We start from the raw sequence: 6,000 nt of genomic DNA, 5'->3' as shown, positions 1-6,000 counted from the left end.
CTGTGATATTTTATTCAAGTATCACATACAGAATGAAACCTACTTGCTATCAGTTATTTGATATTTAAGATATTAAACCCTTGGAAGCAGATTAACTGAGATACAGTGTGAATATTCTTTAATGAAGTAGCTATAGATGCATTCCCGCTTCAAAGCACTTTGCACATTTGCTCAATTTCATCCACCTGCATCTCTATTGAGCTCTTCACCTGTGTATTCTCAGTAGCAATGCCCCTTGTGTATTTAAATCTCTGCACGCGCACAGCTACATGCTGCTTTTTGAATGCCAATTCATGAGCAATTCTCATATAGGAAGATGTCAGTAGTGTTGTCTTGTAATGAACATGGCCCCATACTGAGATGTAGGACTTTTCTTGTTCCAGTGGAGAGCTTTTCCAGTGTCTACCAGTAACTTGAGACAGTTATGCAAGCAGGTGTGAGCAGCCAGAAAGGTGACCTGGTTGGAAGGGGAAAAGTGACAGATGAAAATGCCTGTGAACATGTTTTGCCATGACAGAAGTGAAGATGTGACCATCTACAGGAAATGTTCTGCATTGCAAACTCAATCATTTCTATGTTTTTTTTCCTTTTTAATGAGGAATGTCATCTAATGTCATCTAACAAACAGGCCCACAGGACAATCTAGTGCTCCTGCCGTAAATGCTGTTAAGACTCCTGCCTAAGAACATTAGCAATCATGACAAAATCCTCAGCAACATCGAGTTCTCTTTCTAAAAATTCAAAATTCTTCCTTCTATGATAACATCTGGCTGACATGAGTTGATCCAAAACAGATATATACCTACAGTAATTCATAGACATGTTGTCCCACATGTAAACTGTGGCTTCAGTGGGAAGGTCAATTTAAACAGTACTTAGCATTTGATTCCCTTAAGGATGTAAGCCTTTGTCTTTCTATAGCAGATAGATCACCATTACTTGCTGGAGAGTTCAGTGTTGATGATTTCAGCTTTTGGCTCTTTAGGCTTTCTGAAAGTTAGTCATTATATATGATCAAGAAATTCTAGGAGAAATTTGGATCATTATTAGCTATATTTAGCAATCCACTTTTAAAGCATGAATAACTCCACCATCAATAAACAACTCTATCATAATATCCGAACAGAGATGAATAGAGCTCTGGTGGCCATGTGAAAGTTCACAGCTGTGTTTAATTTTTGTTTGCCACTTACATTTTTTGTATGTACATTAAAGCCTTCTGAAACAGAAAAATTAAAATTTTTCTTTTTACTGCCTAGCAACTATTAAATTTGTGAATCTTTGAACTTTACAGCCCTAAACTTATTGGAAAGACCCTTACTGAATATATTGGGGTTTGGTTAGTAGCATGTTAGAACTACTTGCTATGCAATAGGAGGAGTTTCCTGACATTTAACACATTGAATCCCCTGAGTATAGTAATTTAAGAAATTGGTTACAAATGGAGTTACTTTAATCTCACTTAAGAAGCTTCTCAGTTAAGAAGCTTTGATTCCCCTTCCTGTGGGGTCATCTTGGCAGACTCTACTTAAAAATCAAGCTCAGAGAAGCTCATGGAAAACAGATCTCTTAAGACTACCTAAATAGTTTGGAATCAAATTTTCACAACATGAAAAATGACACCAACCTGACTATAGCTCATTTCAACACTGTGCTCGTAAATGTTGTGAGTTCTCTTTGTTACACTGAGTAATCCCCCATGTAAATGAATATTTTGGTGGTTATATATTGGAGCTGAGAAAGTGGCACTTCCATAGTTCTTAGTATTGCTTTTTGGATTAAACCTTTTTCTTGGATGTATCATCGTATCTTCTTTACTACACTAATGTCAGTAGTTTCCTGTAGTTAGAGGAATTATTCTGTGATACTACTGCTTTTCAGAAGTCTTTTGCCTCTCTTTGTTCTTCTTGCCTACCAGGCTTCTTTTTAATTTGCATATGTCAGTCTTTGTCTGACTCATTTGCTTAATTACGAGTACAGTTCTGCTCTACTAATGAGAACAAAACCCAGCTCCTAAAGAGCTTATTAATGTAGAATGGAGCAACTGCGTTAGGATTCTAATTCTTGGAAAGCAATCTATTCTCCAGTGCAAGATTAATATTAATGTTAGGAGGAAGAACCTTCTTATGCCTCAAGAGATAAGAAATATTCCTTAGGTTATTAACTATTCTATAGGAACTTTAACTATATACAAGCTACCATCAGAAGGCTGAAGAGCAGCTTTCGAATTTGGATTCCTCAAGGTAATTACTTTAAGCTGTTTCATTTACAGGTCTGATTTTTGTGGTGGTACACACACACACGCGTCTTAATGGAGGTGAAGGAACATGCACATATTCACTTCATCTGAAAATTAGGCAACCTTATTTAGACACCTAAATGACATTCCTTAACATTCTCAGCTTTGACAATTTTAGTTTTGACTCAAGCTGTTAAAGGACATCAAATCCAAGCAAACACAGAGAATGGCACAGGAGAACTACTGTACCCCAGAGAGCTGTATTTTAGAACGTGCAACGTCAAATGGCAGGCAAAATTATTTTGGCTCTTACTAATGGCATTAGTGGTATGTTACAGGGAGCAGAGACCAGGTCACCAGCAAAACGTGACATCTATAAATGGAGTGTCACATTATCAGCTGCAAAGCTTACATGTAGGAAAGAGCACCATGACTCAAAATAAAATGCTGATGTCAAATTTGAATCCCATATATGGCATCAAGAGCTTCAGCAAATGAAGTACACTGCCCTAACCCTTAGGGGTATCGCAGGTTCCTGAATGATAGCTGGAAGTCAATGCATGTTTAAAAAGTCTATGTTTGGCCATAATACTGTTTATTCTTTTTTGAAGTAGCTAAAACTCTTTGTATGATGAGAAATTTCAAAGATTTTTAGTTGTTTCTAATATACTTTTACATTTCTTATTATGTTGATAACAGCACTGTAACCATGTCTTTCTTGTCAGACCAAATCAACAATGAACATTTAGAAAGGGATACGTTTTGTTTGTAGCTGTTTCTCACTACAGACAGTATACAATACTTCTCCGAGTAGAACAAAAGTCTGACTATTTTACAAGCCATATATTCCTTTTTTAAGTGTAAGGTAAGTATGACTTCTGTGAATGGCAGTAGATATGGAAATATTGCTAATAGCAGTGCACTCATTGTAACAAATGTATAATGTGTTCTGTTACATGACAACACTGTCTTGTAATCTCAGATGTAATAAAGATCCTTTTCTACATCACTTAAGCTTATTAGGAAGAGGGGAGCTATAACTGCTCAACGATTTTGGCACTTGTTGATTTCCTGATTTAACTTTGTTTAAGCTGGAGGTATAAACGTATATAGTTTCCCAAGCCTCCATTGCAAAAGATCATGATCTCATCTCTTGCAGTCAGGGTAATTTTCAGTAACGTAGAACAGATAGCCCATTACCTATATCATTTGCAAAGCTATATGCTCAAAGACATGGAATTCCCACAATACATTCAAGTAATAATTCACATGGGGGAATTTATGCCTACTTCCAGGTGTTGTATACTTCATGCCTTTAATAAGGAAAACAATTGTGCTTTTTTCTTAGTTAAGGCAATTACAGATAGGATTCGAATGTACATCTCATCTTCAGTGTTATCTTTGTAAGTGACTGAATTAGTGAAGGAATTCGACTGGAATTTAGCCTGTGGCAAAGAACTGAATGGGTTAATTATACAACACTCCTTCTATCCCTTCTAAATCAATTGCCTCTTAATTTCGACGACTGTCCCCTTAAGAAGATGAAAAGGACCTAATTGCCTCCCTATAGACGAGTTGTATCTGCCTTTGCCTCTGAAATACATTTTTATACTCCGGTGCTATATTTTTGTACAGTTTAACTTGATCATGTATCAAAATGTTTTCCTTCCCTTTAGCTGTTAATTACTTTGTGATATCCTCAGGTTATTTCTGAGACATTTCCTGACAAGATGGCCAAAACAGGGTGCTACATAACTGTTAAAAAAAAAAAGACTGGGCTGATACAACAGACTTATTCTTTCTGTTTTCTTTTCTTTTTTTCTTTTTTTTTTTTTTTCAATTTCCATATCTTTTTCCTTTCCTTTATACAGCTGAGGATATTACAGGTATGTCCTTACATTTTTGTCAATGTTACTGACAAAATCTACTTTTGTAGAATTTAGTGTAACAACACATATCCTTGTATTACTAATAGCTCCAGGTAAAGCTGTATTGATTCATATTGATTCAAGCATAAAGAGGGATAAAGCTTCTGGAGAATGGGGATCAAACCCAGTATCTTATCAGATAAATCTGCATTTCAGAGTACCTGAGCTTAACATTATGTATCTTGAAAAAGAGCACAGAACTTTGGCCTCTCCAGAAAATTCCTATGATTCTCAGCCTGAAGTGTCAACTGCCAATACCTTTTACTGGCTTTTTAGGGCTCCCACGGTTCTTTTCAACACACAGAGGTCATAGACAGAGATTCTGCAATCATTTCTTATTCCTGGGGCATGTGAAGTGCACAAGTGGTTACTATTTCAAATGTCTCATGTCATTCAAACTTTCCCTCATATTTTCCCTTGGCTTTCTGACAAAGCTGAGAACCTTTAAAAAAGAAATAACCAATGGTTAGCTCTGTAACAGCTGAAACAAATCTAAAATGGTATTGCTGATTTTGTAATGCTGGAGTATCTAGTATCTGTAATAAATACTTTATTAAGTATAACAGTAATATTTATAACATCTTTGGATGTTATATATTAAACATCCAAAGAACCTAATTATTGACATCTGTCATTCTAAAGTTGTCATAATAGCAGCAGATATGATGTGCAACAATTCACATTTCAAACTTCTTGTTCCATTTCTGTTCGACTCCTCAGAAGCGGTTTTCACCCTTTAGACCTCAAAATCTGAGATATTTAAACCAGCTGCAGTCTGGGAAAAAAACCTTCACAGCACAAAGAAGCATTTTATTTAACATTCCTTTTAGAAAAGCTGATGGCTACTCAGCATCAGCCAAAACTTATGTATAAATGCTATGCTATGCTAAGTGATGTGGAAATACCAAAAGACTGTGAAGTACTTTCTAAGGAGTTGTTAACATGTGCCCGAGGCTATGCTGCTGAGTTGCAAATTTAAGGGGGGTGTTTTCATCAGTATTCAAGTCATATTTGTCAGTGAGCAAGGATAACAGTAAATAAACCTAAAAAACCGTGAAAAGATGCTATAAATTTTAGAAATTCCACGTGCTGCATAATCTTTCATATTTTCATTACTTTCTTAGCTATGGTCTGAAGTCCAGCCCTCAGTTCACACACCTTCTTCACACAATGTTGTCATTTATGTGTATTGTTATCTTAAAGCTGGCCTGGAGCCTTAAGCATAACATTAGCATTCAACCCTAAATACCTGAACAACATCTTTGATACCACGTGCCTAATGATAGACATCTACATCCCTGAAGAACTGAAGCTGCAGGTTATGAGCCTTCTGGAATAGAAATTAATCATTACATTTTTTACAAGGAGCTATATGGATCTGTGACCAACTAAGTAAAAGTAACATTCGGGTATTCTTTAAATCAACCTCATATGAAGTCCATGTCGTCACCATGTAATTAATGCTATAAAGATGAAGCACATAGGCTAGCAGGTAGCACATTCATACTCTTCAAAAAGACACAGTGAAACTTGGCTTTCCAAATATAAAGGAACACCTTAATACGTGCCAAGCACAAGCTCAGAGGTGGAAGCATTTTCTGGCAGGTTTAATATGGCAGAATGAAGCAGCTAGCACTTGCTGGCCACCTTTCTGCCAAAGACTACTACCTCCACAGGTACGCTGGTGTAAACTGACATTGAGCAGACATACCCCAAGCAGTCATTCGAGAGAAGAGCCCCACAGCAGCTAGGAGCAGCCACTTCTGCAACTACCCCAAAGAAATCTGCCAACAAATACAAGTCAGCTGGGATTCCCCAAGAGGCTGAGCACTT

This window comes from Neopsephotus bourkii, unplaced genomic scaffold (genome assembly GCF_033783945.1).
Source record: "Neopsephotus bourkii isolate Nb327-2 ecotype Australia unplaced genomic scaffold, CSIRO-AGI_Nbou_v1 NB_1780, whole genome shotgun sequence".
Lineage (NCBI taxonomy): Eukaryota > Metazoa > Chordata > Aves > Psittaciformes > Psittacidae > Neopsephotus > Neopsephotus bourkii.
The sequence above is the reverse complement of the archived record's forward strand: the minus strand, read 5'-3'. Positions refer to the sequence as shown.